The sequence below is a fragment of the Perca fluviatilis genome, chromosome 1 (assembly GCF_010015445.1).
Source record: "Perca fluviatilis chromosome 1, GENO_Pfluv_1.0, whole genome shotgun sequence".
In the NCBI taxonomy this organism is placed as follows: Eukaryota; Metazoa; Chordata; class Actinopteri; order Perciformes; family Percidae; genus Perca; species Perca fluviatilis.
The window spans coordinates 39802203-39822548 of record NC_053112.1 but is presented as its reverse complement, the minus strand read 5'-3'; positions in this window follow the sequence as shown (position 1 = coordinate 39822548).

Genomic DNA, 20346 nt, shown 5'->3' with positions numbered 1-20346 from the left:
CCTCCACTTGAGTGTGAAGCATGGCTGTTATATACAGGCCCGGATTATACATAAGGGCACATGGGCCAGTGCCCAGGGGCACCAACCATTCATAACCAGTGGGGGGGTGCACCAGATGCTACATGTATGTATCTGGATAAGTTAGTAAATTACATTTGAGAAATCCCCTTGATTATGTCTGATATTTTTGGCAGGGGGAAAACAAGTGTTGGTTTCTCTTTGCATAATGAAAATATTTTTTTTTGTTTGATTTTGACATTTTGAATTGAGACATTTGAATATAGTGCTCACTGCTTATATGCCTACATGTATGTATTTGGACAAGTTAGTAAATTACATTTGAGAAATCCCCTTGTTTATGTCTGATATGTTTGCCAGGAGGACAGCACGAGTAAAGAGGGGGAGGGTGCCTTTGAGGTATAGTGCCCAGGGGCACCACATTGTCTTAATACGGGCCTGGTTACATACTAGGACAGAGTTGACATTTGAGAGATGGACACTTGTGATCATTCATCAATCATTGTTATCCTCTTTCATAGTCTGCTATAATGACATTACACCGTCTTTATTATTCACAATTTACCAATTATGCCTGTGACCTGTCTTCTGATCCACATTCACAACAACACACAAGCATATTTGTTCAGAGGTCAGATTAAATTGTGTTGGTCACTGCCTGTCTAAATGGTAATGCTAAAAATAACACTCCATTCCCCCTCTTATTTTCTTTTTCTATCCAGGTCTCCATGCCCTCTGTCTCTGCTCTCCTATTCATCTCTGCTGTATTTTCTGTCTTTTCTCTACAGTTCTCACATTACATATAGCAGTCCTTCTTGCTCGGTATTTAACTGTGGGGGGAGGGGGGGGGCTCTCTACAGCTCACATTTTGCGTGCAGAGTCACAAGCAACCAAGCATTAAGATATCCAAATTGGCACATCAAAAATTAAGTAAAAGCCAGTAATTACTGAGTCTTAAAGGGCCAGTGTGTAGGATTTATGGGGAACTATTGGCAGAAATGAAATATAATATTCATAATGGAATATAATAGTTATAATTATGTTTTCATTAGTGCCTGGCACTAAGAATTATTAGCTTGGAAAATTGACTGTATCTATATAGCACTCTTCTAGTCTTAGCAACCACTCAAATGCGAAACGAGGAAACGAGGGAACGAGGAAACGCAAACAGAGTTCCTCCGAATAACTTACTGATCCAAAACAGAACAGTGTTCTGTGACAGACACAATGCCACCGAAAAAGAACCCAGCACAAGCCGAGGAGGTTGACAATATTAAGCGGTCGCTTGATATGCTGACGGAAGAGGTTTCCGCTGTTAGACAACAGCAAAAGACCATCGTGAGCTTGGTGGAGGAAGTGAAGGCTTTAAGGCTACAAAATATCAGGAAGGTAAAGCGGATTATGCAGCTGGAAAATCGGGTGGCTGATCTGGAACAATATACCAGAATAAATTACATCATAGTCACCGGTTTAGAGATCAAACACCGATCATATGCCCGGGCGGCGACAACGCTGAATGGTGGGGAGATGAGTGAGCAGGATGCTACATCGGTGGAGCAACGGGTGACGGCATTCCTCCACTCTAAGGGGATAGAGTTGGACAGGGGCTGCAGTGAGGCCTATCACACTCTCCCCCTGAAGAAACAAGACGGACAAACCAGCCACAATCAGGAAATATATAACTGAACTACTGAAACAGGGAAGACAGATGTGTACTTGAATGAACACTTGACCAAGAAAAACGCTGCCCTTGCCAGAAAGGCCCAGGTCCAAAATACAATCCACCTGGACTGCAAAATATTCATCATGCTGAATGGAACACCAGAGCAAGCTAAAGTTCTAGTCATTAGGGACCTGGAGGAGCTGGATAAATACCAGTGAGACAAATGATAATAAGGTAATGGCTTTTACACCCAGTAGTAAGAAAAGAAAACTACAAACATGTCATTTTCTGATTAGAATTCATCTACATTCGGACTAAATACCTTTTCATATACTGAGCATGAAATGCAGGACATAGAAAATAAATAGATAATAATATTGATCCAGAAAATAACTTACTTAGCAATATCAATACCAGCTGCAGTTATTATACAGATATGAAATTTAAGAAAACTTTCCAACTAGAACACAATATATCAGTTATCCACTTTAACAGCAGAAGGCTATATGCCAACTTCCATAGCATCATATTTAGGTGTGGACTTTGAGATTGACGGCTACGAACTGAATTATCAAAACAGAGCGAATAGAAGTGGAGGAGGCGTGGCAATATATGTGGATAAAAGATTGAATTATAATGTGGTGGAGAGTATGACAGCAGCTGTTGATGATTTGCTGGAATGTATTACAGTAGAAATTTGTATGAACAGGACAAACTGTACTTGTCGTGAAGTGTATATACAGAACTCCTGGATCAAATATTGATATTTAAAGAGTGGATGAAAAATATACAGTATATATATATATATTTTATTTTTTATTTTTATTTTTGGGGGGGGGGGGACATTTCCCCCTTTAATTTTTGACAGGACAGCTAGGTGAGAAAGAGGGGGAAGACATGCAGGAAATCGTCACAGGTCTGATTCGCACCCTGGACCTCTGCATCGAGGCATAAACCTCTCAGTACATGTGCGCCTGCTCTACCACTTAACCATCCCGGCCACGATGGAAAATTATTTTACAAAAACATTGCAAAAGATCATGTTCTCATGTGGAGATTATAACATTGACCTATTAAATCCAAAAAGGCATAAAATGACAAAAGATTTCATGAATCACATCTCATTGTGCTACATATATTCAATATATTCACAAACATTATGGAAAACAATGTAGACACCGGGTAATATATAATGACAATAGTGATCATTCACCTGTTTTTATTGTGTATCACTGTAATTATTATATTTTCTGTTCTGGTGATAATTTACAGCAGCTTTTGGAGATGATCACACCAGAAATTAATAAATTAAAACAGTGGTTTGATGTAAACAAACTAAAATTTAAGCAAAACAAAGATTATCTTATTTGGAAAACATAAAACTAACCCTCAAGTAGAACTAAAAATTGACAACATAAGTATTGAAAGAGTATGTGAAAATACATTTTTTAGTGTGATTTTAGACCACAAAATCTGATGGAATCTTCACATAAACCATGTTAAAGCAAAACTAGCAAATACCATAGCAATATTATAAAAATCAAGACATATGCTAGACAATAAATACATACAGCCATACTATGTGGAAATCTGCGGAAATACATACAAAAACAACCTACGGTCGTTATGCACATTAAAAAAGAGAGTAATCAGAATCATAAATAATGTTGGCTACCTGGAGCAGACAAGTCCTTCTGAAATTCATTGATCTGGTTAAATTTAAGACGGCACATATCATGTTCAAAGCAAAAAATAATTTACTTCCAGGAAATTTACAAAAAATATGTATGGAAAGGCAGGGTGGGTATAATCTGGGAGAACAAATACAGTTTAAAAATAAGAACAATTTTAAAATGTATGTGTATCACGATCGGTGAGGTGAGTTTGTGGAATGGGTTAGACCAGGTGCTTAAACATTGAAACATAAGAAAGTTAAAAAAAAAAATATATATATAAAAACACTTTATTAAAAGGATATGATGAGGAAGAGAGATGATTGTGAAGGTGGGTTAATGCACAAATTGTTTTGGTGTGGTAGATTATGGAAATGCGTTGTTGACTTACTTAACACTGCATAGATATTGTTCTTTTTTCCTTTAGTGTGTTGCTACGCACTTTTGTATTTTTATATGTATATATATTTTTCTTTTTTTTCTTTTTCGAAAAAAGAGGGCCAATGGGCAAACATTTATATTGATAATGTGTTCAATGAATGAAAGTGTTTGAAAGAATAGCAAACACGAACAGCAAACTGAAAAGTGACCTGGAGCAGATCAGAAAACAGGGAGACGTCTTAACATTTTTTATGATGAATTAAACGTTATAGCATATCCCAGGGGAAATTAGCAATATTTACCAGTCTCTAAAATAAGCCTGTTTCAAATAAAGGTCTGGTTGTCTTTGCAGTTGAGAACTTACACCTGCATGAATTTTTTTATTTTTTTTCGGATATTTTAAACGAAACATTGATCATGTTATTGTGAACATGTCAGCAAACATTTACCTATGAATACATCCAGCAGACACGGGGCAACATCAGCATTCTGTCAAGTCTTGAGAGAAATAGCTGTCTCTTTTTTAATTTAATTTAATTTTTTTATTTCACACGTCATCATCGGATCATACTTTTGTTGCATAATGCTCCACTATGGTCACCAACTACTTAGTAACGGTGTCTGTCTACTGGTTGGTGCTGATCAGGTAGTGGACAGTTGGTTTATTGTTCCTTTTTAGCTAAAAAAAGATGCCTGCTGTGGATGAAAATGGTGCTGACGGAAGCAGTGAGAGTGAACAAAAACAGTAAAGTTGAGCTGAAAGATGCTAAAACGGTGCCATGCCATTGTTTCGACAGCCTATTATTCCGAAAACCCCAATAGTCTGAAAAATGTCCCATTGGACGGAAAGCCCATTTGTCCAGCAGCCTGTTATCCCTAAAACAAAAGCCCATTGCTAAAAAAAAACACAATGTTACCCCATAACCCTAACATGCACATGGCTAATTAATATGCATATTGACATAATCAGACCTTGAGGGTGATGGTGTGAAACATTAGGGGCAAGGGCCAACTGATTGCAGGCCATGAATCTTTCTATCTGCAGGGAGTCTATTTTCTATTTTGAGTTATATTACACATGTGGGCTCATCGCTACGAGTGACACCTTACACATTACTTACTTTACTTACTTATGCCTGACACCCCTTGAGGGGTATAGGCTGTCGACAAAGGACCTCTAGAGGCTTTCTTTTCTATCTGTGACCAGGTATATCCCATCTTTTTGATGTCTGTCTGCAACTCCCTCTGCCAGGTGTTTCTAGGCCGACCTCTCTTTCGCTTCCCCAGGGGGGTTCCACGTCAGAGCCTGTGTGGTGGTTTTCGACAATGGTTTACGAAGGGTGTGCCCAATCCATCTCCATCTTCTTTGTCCAATTTCGTCTCTAGCTGGTGTTTGCTTTGTCCTCGTCCACAGGTCTTAGTTTGTGATCTTGTCTTGGTTGTGGAATATGTTGTTCTCCAGGTCTCGGCTCCATAGAAGAGGACTGATTTTACGTTTGAGTTGAGGATTCTTATTTTAGTTTGTTGTTGTACCTCCTTTGAGCGCCATATATTCTTCAGTTCTAGGAAGGCTGCCCTTGCCTTTCCTATTCTGGCTTTGACGTCTGTATCTGTCCCTCCCTCTTTGTTGATCATGGTGCCCAAGTAGGCAAAGGACTCCACTTCTTCCAGTTGTGTATCTTCGAGTGTTATTGGCTCCCCACTATTTGTGTTCATCTTCATGATTTTTGTCTTTCCCTTGTGTATGTTTAGGCCCACTTGTGCTGCGAGTAGATTCGTCTTCTCTTTTGTCTTTTACACACAGTCATTTGACCAATTCTTCATGTAAAAACATGGATTATTGCAGCTTTTAAGATATTTATTTAATATTGCTCATCAAATGTACAATCTCCCCTTGACTTTTCCATTTTCCTGCTACAAATGTACATTCACACTTTCCCACTGTATATGCTTTATATTATGCATAATGAGAGAGCTGTCTCTTATTTTTTACAGTACAGTGACATATCAGAGATATTTATCAGATTGTAAGTTTTGTGAAGTCAGCTTTGAAATCAGGTTAACATGTAATCTCAACCTGTAATCGGCAGCACAGTGGCTGAGTGTTTAGCACTGTCGCCCCGTAGCAAGAAGGCACTGCTCAGTAATGGCTTTCTGTGTGGAGTTTGCATGTTCTCCACGTATTCGCGCGGGTTTTCTCTGGGTGCTCCGGTTTTCCCCTACCACTAAAAACACGAAGTGCCCCTGGCAATAGTAAAGAACTGGAGTTGGTCTTCGGACGCTGCGGCTGCCCACTGCTCCCATGTATAGGATGGGTTAAATGCTGGGGACACATTTTGTTTCTATATATTATTATTAATCAATCATGCCCTCACTATGTATCGATTTTTAACGCTGAACAGCCCAAAAAACTACTGAGTTACGAGTTCATGTCTCCCCTGACAAACCCTGTGACACTAAAAATAAAGAATAAAAAAGCTTTTTCTGCTGTTTTCTGATATGGTTAAAATACATCCTGTACACACACACATGAACGTACATAGACAAAACGTATCCACCAGAGAGGTGTAGGCCACTTGGGTCACTTCCTTTTACCCAGAAGCCTTTGGGAAAGGTCATGCAGTCAAATACTAATACCTTTAATTTAGTCTCAGAGGAAGTGCTCCGTTTTGAGAAACGGCTAAGTCAGAGTATCAAAAGGTCAAGCACTCTAGACGGGGAGTAACAGAGCATGAGCTCAGAACAACAAATGTGCCATCCAGATGCCCCCCTAAGGTTGCGTATTCACTATCTGTGAGAGAAGCGTCTGTGCCTTTCAACAAGGATGAATCTCAAAGCTCTTCATTTTTATTTTATTTTTTTTACGCATATGGCTCCTTTAACCGAGAAAACAGTTTTTGAAATTTGTTTTCTTGATTCCTTCTGCTCTTTTTCTTTGCCTCCAGCTCAAGACGCGACACAGTGAATAAAATGAAGAGAATGAGAGATATCTCAACTAGCTTGTTGTGATAAATGTAACAGGGATACAGATCAAAAAAAAAAACAAGTCTATTTTCTTTTTTCTTTCACTGAAACAGCACTGGGGCCGATTTGGTTTGGATTTAGCATGAATTACCACGGCTTAGATCGTGTTAGTGCCGATAAAGCCCCAAAATGTCCCAGTTGTGTCCTTATCCTCCCTATGAATATTCAACAAATTGCTCTCATCTCCCCATTGTTTTCTCATTTGTACTGGTATCTGACAGCGTTGGTGATACTGTGTTGGAGGAAGACATGGCAAAGCGAAGTGACATTGATATATGCTCCGATAGCGGCCTGGGCGACATGCTTCAATGGACTCAAAGGAGCTTCATCTCTGAGCTCAATCGGAACGTGGTGGAAATTCATTAAAGTTAAAACGGCTTTGATTTATTATCTTGGAAATGATTAGGTCGGAGAGATTTGTTGTCTCAAGCAATATCCGGCTGGAAATATTTAAACTGGCAGTTTTTAATATGGAAGTCACTCAAGTGGTCCTCTTTCTCTTGTGGCGCTTGTTTTGTTTGGGATTCAGAGAATCAACAATCTGGACTCCCGAAAAAAATTCCCACATTCCAATCAGGAGACGTTAGAGGAAGCTGTGTGTCTGTGTGGGTTGTGAGAGTTGCAACTATTGGAACAAGCAAAAGCATTGTGAGTGTGTGTGTGTGTGTGTGTGTGTGTGTGTGTGGTCACAGCGACTGAACTGGAGTGCATGTGTGTGTGTGCCCCTGTGTGTGTGAGATCAGTGAAGCGGGCGGTGGGAGAATAACCATGTTAGTGTGTGAGAGCAGAAAGGCTACATCTGTCACTCTGTATTTTCTCACACACATTTTGACAAGGCCCACAAGCCTGCCACGATAACCCAGCAAGCCCTGCTGACTGTCCAACACGCAAACACACACACACACCCACACACACACACACCCACACCTCATACCTCATATAGTATGATGGATGGAGTGAGCTTCACTCATGTTCAAGCGTAAAAGTGCAGCTATATAGTTCATAAAAGGAGAAAGAGTGCAAGTATTTTTTTAAGTGTGTGTGGCACAATTTATTTTTGTGAGTGAATTTGTCGGTGCATTGTGTACTGCAAGTCTGTGTGTATAAAGTATTTAATGTGTGTGTGTGTGTGTGTGTGTGTGCCCTCTGCTCAAGCTGGCATATAAAATGACAGTGAAGCATTTCCTCTGCCAGCTTTGGTGCTATCGCTCTTTCTCTCACCCCTCATCACTCTTTCTCTCCCCTCTCCTCACCCTCCATGCCCCTCACATAGCCACCAGCCATATGCTCAGGCCTAAAGCCAGGCCCTTTGCCAGACTGGAGTGTGTGTCTGTAACTGTGTAACCGTGTGTGAGAGAGGGAGAGAGAGAGAGCAGACGACACAGGGAGGGAGACGATGAACTGAGGGAGAATTTTGATCGTGGCTCTAAACCAGATGATTTTCATTAGTTTTAATCATTCCATTTGTTCCCTCGTGCTTTCTCTTACTTTTAATAGCTGGAACTAAATTGTGTTACCGTCTATTTTTCAGTTTTGTAATGTCCCTGAGGAATTTTGCTCAGTGAGCTGACCTCATTTGCAACCTTGTTGCCAACGTCGGCAGAAACTGTTAAGCCATCATCTAAAGTCTACTGTATTATGTGGAGACAACATACAAATACGCCATTGCAAGCAAGTGCTTCCGCCAAGACCCTCTAAAATGTCGCTTCTTTTTTGCCTTTGTCACTCTGTATCAAGGTTACCTTTTCAATGTCATTTAAAACACCATTGAGAGTAAGCACGTATCTTCTGTTATGCAATACATACATAACAATTACAACTCAAATAAGAAGTCTTACAGGTTTGAACTTTTAAGAAAAATAGTCTCAAATAAAAACACCTCACGTATGCAGTTTTCTAAGACTGCTGCATTTTAATCACAGGAGCTCTTTAAAATCACATTGAAGTAATAATTGGGGGCGGCAGTAGCTCAATCCGTAGGGAACAGAAGGTCGCAGGTTCGAGTGCCCGTATGGACCCAGTACGGAGTTCTAGCTGCAGAGGTGCCGGTTTGCCTCCTGTGCAGTGTCGGGGTGCCCATGAGCAAGGCACAGAACCCCCAACTGCTTAGGGCGCCTCTCCAAGGGCAGGCCCCATGAGATCTCGCCATTTAATGCATATGTAAAGGTTTGTGCATGAGTGCATATTTAGGGCCAGTGTGTAAATTGTAAATAAAAAAAAAAAAGGGCAGAGTGAAAAAAATTAATTTCCCCCTCGAAGATCAATAAAGTAAACAAAAAAAATAAAGAACAGGGCTTTGACTACAGACGATGAAAACTGCCAACTGACTGGCGTCACACATGAGACAGCGATGTTTGAATCTCTGGGAAACGAGATCATAAACACACCTGGAACTACCACTTAACGCGACTGTAGTAGCTGCTCATATTAGCATGCACGCTTTCTCACATGTACCACACAGAATCTTGGATGAGAGGCACGTTTGAGTGGGAGGAGGTAACGGTTGGCTGCGCAACAGAACATATGTGAAAAAATGAATGCCGTCCACTCGGGGCTTAAACGAGAGATGGAAGAATGTCAAGGAGTATGAGTTTTTGGACAGCGATTCACAGACTGCCTGAGGCAAACTTCTATGTCTGCATTATGTCACTTATGCATGCTTACAGGCTTGCTTGTGTGTCTCTTCCTGCATGTATGCTTTCCTGTGTGTGCATGTGTGTGTGCATGCATGTTCTGAGTGCCAAGTATAAGCCTTCATGTAAAAAGGAGTAATACAGAAGTTTGCTGGAGAATTTACATATATATATATATACACACACACACACACTACCGGTCAAAAGGGTCACTTAAAAATGTCCATTCCACTCCATTATAGACAGACTACCAGCTGAGATCAGTTGCATTGTTTTTTTAATCAGGGCAGCAGTTTTCAGATGAATAACAAATCCACATTTCCTTTTTGATTTCATGTAGCGCATTCATTTAGAACAGTAAGCAGACAGTTTCACCGGAACTCCTTTAGTAGGCGTCCTATAACACTTTTTTATGGACACCCTAAAGCCAATCAGAATCGAGTATTCACCCAGACCATGGTATAAGCTTACATAATTGCAAAAGGGTTCTGGACTGTTGTAGAAAGAAGTGGCTGATCTTTAATGCAATATCTACATTGCCCATTATCAGCAACCATTCATCCAATGTTCCAAAGGCCCATTCTGTTTACTAATCTAAGCTAAGAACCCTTTTGCAATTATGTAAGCACATAATGTAATCTGAAAAAAAAACAATGCAACTGATCTCAGCTGGTGTTCTGTCTATAATGGAGTGGAATGGAAATTTCTAAGTGACCCCAAACTTTTTGACCGGTAGTGTGAATATATATATATATATATATATATATATGTGATTATAGGAACTCTGTGGATGTATTGGCCTGTAAGAAAATGTATAGATTAAAAATGTGATGTTACCAGCACAAAGACATGAAGCAGTGTATTCCATTTTTGTTCATGAATGTTTTTTAGGGAAATGTTTTTTTCTCAATTTTTCTTTTTCTTACAGCCACAGATCCCTTACAGAGGCCGGAGACCCCCTCATGTATGTCGCCTGGAATAATTTCACATAGCCTATTTTTTACACTTATATAGTCTGAGTTATGTGAAAGAACAACACAAGAGATATGTATTAGAAAGATATAAGACATGTATTTAACATTTTTGAAGATTTTAAGCGTTATAGATTTGTTAGATTGTAATCTAATCTATCTAAAATAATAATAGTATGGATTTAAAAATTTTAATATTTGTTGAACTATAAAGCCTTTCAAAAAATATATATATATATATATTTTTTTTTTATTTAAATGAATGAATCTAAAAACTATCCACGTCCACCTGGGACTCTGCCACGGACCCCACTTTGAGCGTCACTGTTTTAGGACATTGGAAATAAATACACTTCTAGTGATAAATGGGATGAGATGCTTGAACTAAATTGACTTCTTAACTGATTTATTGTATGCATGCACATAACTTCTCCAAATGTCTTTAGAAATAGTCAGCCAGAGCTGAAATTGGTCATACATTGAAAAACCAAATGCAGCTCTGCCCTACTAAGGCAAAAGCCCTTAACTCGCCAGTGTGAAACTGAGAAAAATGACTTTAAAGTTATCTTAATAGCCTGACAATTGAGTTATAGGTATAATATTGTAATTTTCACATTTTGTAGTGTATACCGGTATTAATCTATCTACAATTCTTTTTTTCTGAAGTTACTGTATTCTGTCTTAGCATTGCCCACAAAATGATACCAAGGCTTAACTTCTATTTTATAGCACAATGTTATGATAATTATAACTTTCACTTAAAATGTAAGCAATATTAACCCTGTTTGACTCACTATGATAAAAATGTAATCAACGTCATATGAAAATGATATATCAATACGTTTTTTTCTGTATTTCATACTCATACTAGTACCACACAGGCAGTCGCATGATTGATTCACACACTCTCTCTGACAGACGTCAGAATTAAGAATGAGAGTGTTTTGATGTTTTAATGCATATAAAGCATGTACTTCTGTTTGGATATGAGGCACTAATTTAGACTCATTGGCTTGTTTATTTGGATAACCAGTAGTCTAGAACAGCAAAGATATTTCAGAAGCATTTACTTCTACTTGCAGTATTTGCAATATTATCATAGACAGTATACAGGAATACATTTTGATGATGTGTGTAGGTCTTTTAAAAAATCATGAATAAAAACTGTATTATCCATTTTTCCTGGATAGAATGGAAACTTAGAACCAAATGCAGATGATGCTAAAACAAAGTTCTCCCACACAAATTAGGATGTGATTGGTTGCGCTTATTTGCTCATTTTATATGACTGCGATTTAAAGTAAAGGACTCTGACAACAAAGTTTAATTGTTGCTATTTAATTAATTTATTAAATTGGATAATGGAAATGAAAGAATGGTTACAGGTGAATGGAAATGGGGTGTGTGTGTCTATAATTTCCCCACTAACCCACAGCTACACTAAACTCTAGGATTGCTTAGATAGAATTGACAGCCTGTAACAAGCTGGGAGTTTTGACTAGCCGGCAGCAAGTTTTAAAAACTCGTGGCTTTGCTTTCTCATTGGTTGTTTGGCATGGATTTTAACCAGGGTTCAACAAAAGGTAGGCTCTAAATTAGAACATTCCTGCTGCTGGTGCTGGTGTGTCGTTGCGGCTCCAACCAACTCGCGTAGTTTTCAGTCATTGGCAGGCGAGAGCTAGCCTATGAGAAGCCAATTTTATTTCAGTTGTACATGTAGCCTTGAATCACGGGATGTGAATTAAGATATCCTACAAGCCATGCTCTAATGCACCGCTTGTTACTGGATAAGTTGTTGATTATGGCTTGCAAAGTGTTTGTGTCTAGTTTTTCAAGTAGGTTAGCCTAGGCTACTAGTTTGCGTCGCTAGCTTTTTTTTTTTTTTTTTTAACCTTTGTTTATCCTGGTAAGTCGATTGAGAACAACTTCTCATTTGCAACGACGACCTGTCACATTCACACAGTTCCACATTCATACCTGGAAGCTGCCCAGTCCAACCACAGCCTGATCTGCTGGCTACTGAGCAGCTCCACTGGAGTGGTTGGGGTTAAGGGCCTTGCTCAAGGGCATCTCAGTGGTGGTAATGAGGGAGGGACAAAGAACTGTTCTTTCACTTTCCCCACCCAGATTTTTATCCTGTCGGTCTGGGGATTGAACCGACGACCTCTCGGTCACAAGCTCGCTTCTCTAACCTTTAGGCCACCACTGCCCGAGCTAGCTAAAGGCTACCCTTAGCAATTTCTCGATTTTAAGTTTAGGCTACCAAGATTATCTTTTTTTTAATGCACCCGTGTGTCATTCTAATTATCTTGATCTTGGCATTTACGTTTCAAAGCCGTCTCCTGCATCATTTTCCCTCGAGAGTATGCCGTTCTTCAAACCTAGATGTCAATGATCTAACAAAAGCAAGCACTGCGAAACATGTACTGCATACACTTTATTGATGTGTCTGAGGTGATTTAACTGCATAATACATCATAACACCGTAACTCCAGCACGGCAGTACAGTTTACTTTGATGGTCGGTCAGAACAAGGCAGCGTGCCATGACTTCAGGGCAGCGCACCGTAACTTCATTCGAGTGTTCAGGAGCCCGGTGAAACGAAGGCATAAAGCAGTATCTGACGTTACGGGCTCCTACCACAGTTTCCCCTTTGCTTTTTGAAGTTACTGCAAACACATCATCTTATTTTCCCCAAAAAACAACCACCTTGAAACTTGATGTTTGTCTCCATGATAAAACTTATGTTTATTGTCCTAAAAATTACAATAACTAATTTTCGCCAAAAAATCGAAGTTACGACCTTTTGCCTTAGTGCGGCGGTGCTGCTCTCCATGCACTGTCTAACTAGGACTCCGAAAAAGACTGTGATCTGTACAAAAAGTGCCACTTAGGCACTTTTCCCAACCAATTCCTGTGCTTTCTCAGCTAGATAGAACAGAAAGCATATGAAGTGTCATCATGTCCTCATAGGTTTCCAACCTAGGCTTCTAATCCAGAGCAGCAGTGCTACACACACACACACACACACACACAGTGACGCCTTCAGAGGAAGAACGCAGCTTTCTAGGGGAACCACTTGTTCTGCACTGCTCGTTTGTTGAGGAATCTTCAATGGCAAATTACTCACATTAAGCCACAATGACACGACTCGGTAAACTACAAGGATAAAGGAGAGAAAGAGGCTGAGGTTGCCTCGCTGGGGAGAAGCAGATAACGTCTGATGCTTCTTCAAGTTGCCAATTAAAAAACCGTACTTGCTGTGAGTGAAACCAAAAAAAAAAAAAAAAAGGGGGTGACACTGAGGATAGTGACTGTGAGGGTGAAGATGATGATACGGGTGTTGGCGTGGATGATGTTGCATGACTATTTCTCTCTTTTTTTGAAGAAATGTGAGGGGGAGGTGAGCACCGGAGATGAGCTGAGAGGTGAGGAGAATGGGTGTGAAGAAAAAAAAAAAAAAAAAAAAAAAAAAAAAAAGGGGGGTCTGACTTCAGAGTGCTAGGGGAAAGAGGAGCGAGACATATTAGATCTTTTTCACCCGGCACCCGCCTCAACAGACTCTTGCCTCTTAAGTGATTTCCATCTCAAACCCACTCCTGTCATGGGCAATAACACTCGACTCCATTCAGCCAGGCAGGATCGAGTGAGGGAAGTTAGCGAGCGGAGCCATACAGTACGTTTGATAAACTCCTCCTCGTTCTGCTCTCTAGCCTCCGCTATCATCATCTCTGATCCCAACGACACTTGGCTCATTAAAGGGAAAGGGAGTGTGGGGAAAGGCTAAGCAAATTAATACATTTTTAACAGGAATTTCTAACTCTCCTTTTTTTATGGCTGTGAAATACGTGTTTGCCACTCATGAAGCTAAAGTATAAGTTCTGGGAGGTGACTTCGTCCTGGCCCTCTTCACTCATGTCTATTATTTCCATAATCTCTTATGCAAATGAAGAAAGAAAATAAATACTATGAACCTTTTAATTCAGCCTTGCTGTGCAATGTGTTTTATCAGTCATAGATCTTTATTATGCACAAAATATTTTAAGACACATTACATAATATCAGCCTTGCTTCACTTGGAATTACTCTCATATTGGATGGACGTAACACAAGAAATAATTACAGACCCCTTTTCTCTCTGTATATGCATTCATTTTAACTACCTTTTAATAATTTTCCCCTTATCATTCAAATAACTAACCAAGATACTTCATATCCAGTTTATGCCCCCGCTCGTGTCTTGAAAATGACTGTTGCTCTATAGTCATTTCCTCATGATAATGTATTTTCCGTGTGTTTTCAGACAATACATTTGACCCAAAAAGGCTTGACTGCATTATTTTATTTCATAATAGCAAAAATGTTATTTTTTATTTTATTTATTTTTTGTCCCAGGCAGGTATTCTTTTTGTACCTGCCACTAAGAAATTGTATCTCCCACTTTTGAAATTTATGCACTAAATGAATGAATAGCATTAAGATCATTAAGACACAATTGAATGTAAATTCAATTGTGTCTTAATGATCTTAATGCTGATGTCATTCATAGCTAAATATATTTACACATTACACACATGGTGTCTTTCTGTTGTGCGTGTTCCCTGTCCGCCAAAGTGACGCATGGCTTGACGATTTTACCTGCCACTGCCAACAATTTACAATTTCCAGATAGGAGCTTTATGAGAAATATTTGTGTTTAGTCTTTTGTTATTGGTTTATTTGTGTTTTGTTTTGTGCATTGAGGTACACGCATGAGCACAAGGTTGTTAAAAGCATTGGCAGACCACATGGTATTTGTGTTACTGTGGCATTCCACAACACACACACACACACGCTAAGCCTTTGTCCCACATTCGTGCCCATCAATAGCTGCTGTCAAGTTTCCTCAGAGGACAGGTTAGTCATGAATTGTCGCTGACCAATGAGAGAAGGCGTAGGTGTGAGTCATGCTTGTCAGAGGTGAGTGACTGACAGCTGAGAGTCTGTGGCAAGGTTAACATAAGGACACTGTGCATGACACACACACACACACACACACACACACACACACACACACACACACACACACACACACACACACACGCTGGTGAGCCTCTCAGTAGAGCTGCTAGCCCAGCTGCAACAAAGTGGGCCCTATCTTGCACCCAGAGCAGCAAAGTGTCTTTGCTAGTTCAAGAAGACTGACGCAGTTGTCTATTTCCTATTCAGCGCCCGCGTCGTTTAAATAGCCAATGCACCTGCGCCCATCTGTGCGCCCATTGGCGTGCTGGTCTTACAGGGAGGTGTGTTCAGGTGCATTCTTGGCGTATTGCTATCTTGAGGCAGTGGAAAGTGATCGTGCCATTGACCAACAAAAACCTGGTCTGAAGTCAATAGCGCAGCATTTCATTATTTCAACAGCGCATTAGTAAAATGCGCATAGGCTCGCGCACAGCGCACACACACTATGCTTGCTACACACACAGGCAGCGCGCAGCAGCACACAAACATGCAAAAGATTAAAAATAAAAATATTACAATGTGGAATAGTATTATGATGTGATCTGCTCGCTCGCTTTCACTTCATGCATGAGCAGTTCAGTTTCTTCTCCTGAAAATCTCTCCTTCCTGCTCAGCAAATCCGCCAGCATAATGGCAATGTGCCAAGTCCAAATGCGCCTGGCTTTTAAAGGGAATGGGAGATGACACTCTGATTGGTTTATTGCATGTTACGCCCAAAACACACCTATGATTAATGAAGACACTAAGTACAACCCTTTTGAACCATGCGCCTGGTGCACGGACCCTTTTTTCCGCCATTAAACTAGCAATGTGGATTTGGACACGCCCTAAACGCACCTGCGCCAGGCGCTTCACGCTGTGCGCTTAGATTGTTAAAATAGGGCCCAGTGACTCTCTCAAGGGGCCATAAATGTGCTTCTAGTAACTGTCAAAGCTCCACCAGACTCCCTGTCTTTCCAGAAGACACACAGAGAGTCTAACATGGAGCATTTAGCGGCTAAAGAGTCAGATATTTTCCTCAGGAGTTGGTAAAGACTTACCTTGCATTGCAGCAACGAAATGCATGTTTACATTCGGTATGCAGTAATAATGTGAGTGATCGATTATCTTTCATCCAGTCAGGTCAGTAACTATTCATCCTTTCGGTTCATCCCTATCCAGACTATACATTTCCTTCTCTTCCCATAGATACTACCCAACCTTTTATCCAACAAATACTATTTGCTCTTCAGTCCATCCACACACGTACATAATTGCATCCCTGCCATGACTCAGTCATTAATTGAAGTTTGAGTTTAGATCATATTATCCTTCCTTATGAGTAAATAATATACGGTATGAATAAGTATCCTAATTAATCACTATTATCTTGTTGGTCTCTCCTGGTGGCTCCACAACATCAAAGAGAGAATAATGTTTCTTGATAATGACGAGCATTGATTGGCATATGCCTTTTGCTGCACACTGAATAACAATGATTTCTTCAGTAGCTCATAATAACATCAATGGAGTATTGTCGAGTAAATTAAGTCTTGTGTAAATGCAGACCTTGGATGGAAATAAATACTAATATTTGGACGCAGCTCCCCATCTCATGGAGGATGTTAAGTTTAATTTACTCATGGGGGTCAATCAAACACACCGTAAAGATAAACAGCAATGTGATAAAAAAATTCCTGTATTTTTTGCCACATCTGGCTCTAGGTATGGCGACGTTGGTCTCTTGATTAGTCCTTTTACCACTTCTATCTCAACAACAATTAGTTGGATGGCCATGGAATTCTGTACAGGCGTTCATGTTCGCCAGAGGATAAACCCACCTGAATTTGGTGATCCCCTGACTCTTCCTTTAGTGCCACCAACAGGTCAGGATTTTCTGTTATCAGTGAACAGCTACGAGATGGATTAGCAGACATTCATGGTTCCCAGACAATGTACCCTAATAGCTGTACCCTAATAGCTAGTTGGCATTTGCGGTAACTTAAAAAGCAAAAGACGCTAGAGATGTAAGTTAGAAACGGAATCAGATGCTGTCAAGTGACAGACCAAACACTAATATCTCCTGATATCCCTCTACTTAGGACAAACACTGGCTAAATACATTTCTAGAGAGCAGATTCATTTTCATAGTTTGTTAAATTAATGCATCACAACATGGATTTCGTGTATCCAGTAAGCCACATTAAGAAATACGGCACCTCTGATATATTTTGATAAAATCATAAATAGTAAGGGATAAATGTGCTACATCATTTCTCTCAGAATGCCAAAACAGATTACCTGCTCTTAGTGTCACTTATCAATGTATTATAAATGGATATAAACTGAAATTTGCTTTGTAACTAACCAAGCATGATTGAAAACAATGACCCAAACTTTATCTCACCTAAATAATATAATCAAAAACTTAAACCCAAACAAATAAAAAATATAAACAATGCACTTACAAACATTTAGGTGGAAGCATGTCTGTGGTAATTTCGTAGTAACCTCTGGTCTGCCCTCTGGACACCATAGAGGAGGTGGGGGGAGAGGAGGACAATGGCCTGGCTGCCATCAATCATGGGCAACACCTCTCACCCCCCCTCCCTCCCCCCCAACCTCCCACCTACATGAGACTGTGAGTTCCCTGAGCAGCTCCTTCAGCAGCTGACTGCTGCACCCTCAGTGCAAGAAGGAGCGCTACTGCAGGTCCTTCATTCCAGCAGCAGTCAGACTCTTTAATGCAACATCATAATGTAGCACTGCTAGCTATTTCTGCAATATGAGCCATCACTGGACTATGCATATTTATTTATGTATCACTCTTTGTTACTTCCAACTGTGCAATATGTCATTTCTATTCATCTGTATATCTGTGTTTATATACTGTCTGTTTATATAAGGATGTTTATTCTGTTAAATATGTTTGTTTTATTGTACTGTACTTTGTCTACTACTTCGTGTGTATTTGTGTTATTCTGATGTGTGTACATTTTCTTCTTTTGAGCTGCTGTAGCACAGGAATTTCCCCAGTGTGGGATTAATGAAGTCTATCTTATCGTATCTTATCACTTGTAATGCCCCATGGTCTAAAAAGGTTTGGTTTTCAAATATGTATGACTTTAAGTTGGTGGTTGCTTGTTGGTTGCTGTTATGTTGAGGCATGCTCCAAGGAGTGCTGACCTTAGACTACAGTAGATTCATTTGTGTGTACAGGTTGTGTTTTTTTTGTGTTTCAAATGTCAAAAGTATTCTTAACTATGAACTACATGCATGTTTCAGTCTTTCAGGTTTCAGGCATTTGGGCCAAAGCAGTTTGATGCTGCCTTTTTATGGCCCAAATTAGGCCAGCTCCGTCACAACTCAGTTGTACAGGGACCAAGAGATGCACTCGGCCATCGCTGAGATAAAATCTCTCAAGGAGGAGAATAAAGCTATGAAGGGGCAGAATGGCCTGCTGGGAAACAGATGGAGGTGAGCCAAGAGTAGCTAGAAAATAAAAAGTCAACCTCGTCACAAGGGTCAACAAAAAGAAGGCGAACTACAGCCTGCGTGGAGACGGAGCTGAAGAGCTGGCTCACAAAGAAAACTGGATGAAGACAGTGTGAGAGAGAGAGAGAGAGAGAGAGAGAGAGAGAGAGAGAGAGATAGAGAGAGAGAGATACCTGGTCTGTGAGATGTGACTCCAAAAGTAGGAAGAATGGAAGATGATGTGGAGATGTGCACTCCTCATCTCAAAGAACAACCAGTTTCTGGTTTGCTGTCTCAAGTCATGGTTTTAACTCTGAATATTGACTTGTTGGATTCTAACAGCTTGTTTTCAGATTAGATCAGAATAAGCTGGAGCATAATAAATATTTCACTCTCTAGCACAAACCCTCTATTCCCCCAACCCCTTCCCTTACCCTTACCCATCCCGTCTTGTAAATATGATGTAAACAGTTCCATACCGTTCGGATGAACAGAATTAAATCAGAATAGTTTCCATTTCTTTCTTCTCTTTATCTTTCTTTGAAAAGCAGGATACATCTTGTGCCTCAGGGCCGTTAATTCTTACTTAACTATTAGACTCTGTAGAGACAGTTAGATAAATATTTCAGATCCAGCATCCACGGTCTAAATTCATCTCAAGATTCATCCACTCCTCTGATAAGACCTAGAGACTTGCTCATTTGCACATGCAATCCCAGATATACTATCTATCTATCTATCTATCTATCTATCTATCTATCTATCTATCTATCTATCTATCTATCTATACCCACACACACACATACACACACACACAAACACACACACACCTACTCACATTTGCTCTAATTGCTAATCCCCATGCCAGCAGTCCCTACCTCGTATGAAACTGCAAATGTTTGTAATTGAGTCTCCACCATCTGTCGGTGTTGCTGATAGTGAAGGAACAAGCAATCTAATTGGCCGTTGTTATGTGGAGAGTTAGATAAAATTACGAGGGCGAGCATGGACAAATGAACTTGAAACTCACGGGCTAACTCTGACAATAATAAAACAAGCCAAAGATAAATCAAGTATTTGAACATGGATTTCATTCAACATTAAAAACTGAATTTCTTTAATATGGAAGTTACGGAAATAACTGAAGGGGGATAGAACTGTGGTGCAAACATTCATATTCCTCTCTGTGTTATTCGTGATATCTTTGGAGATCCCATGAGTTTCACCTAGTGTTGCCTAATTAAGGCTAATCCAATACTTTCATTTCTGACCAAATACCTCCAAAACTAATGACACTGCCATCAGCCTCGGATGTGCTTTGTGGTTCGTGCTAATTAGCCAACGTTAGCAGGCTAAAACACTAAACTAAGAAGTTGAACATGGTTGACATTGTACCTGCTAAACATCAGCATGTTAGCATGCTGACGTTAGAATTTAGCTCAAAGCACCTAAGTACAGCCTCCCAAAGCTGCATGGCTGTATAATCATATTCATGTTAGGCAGTAATGTACAGGATGTTTGATTTGCAT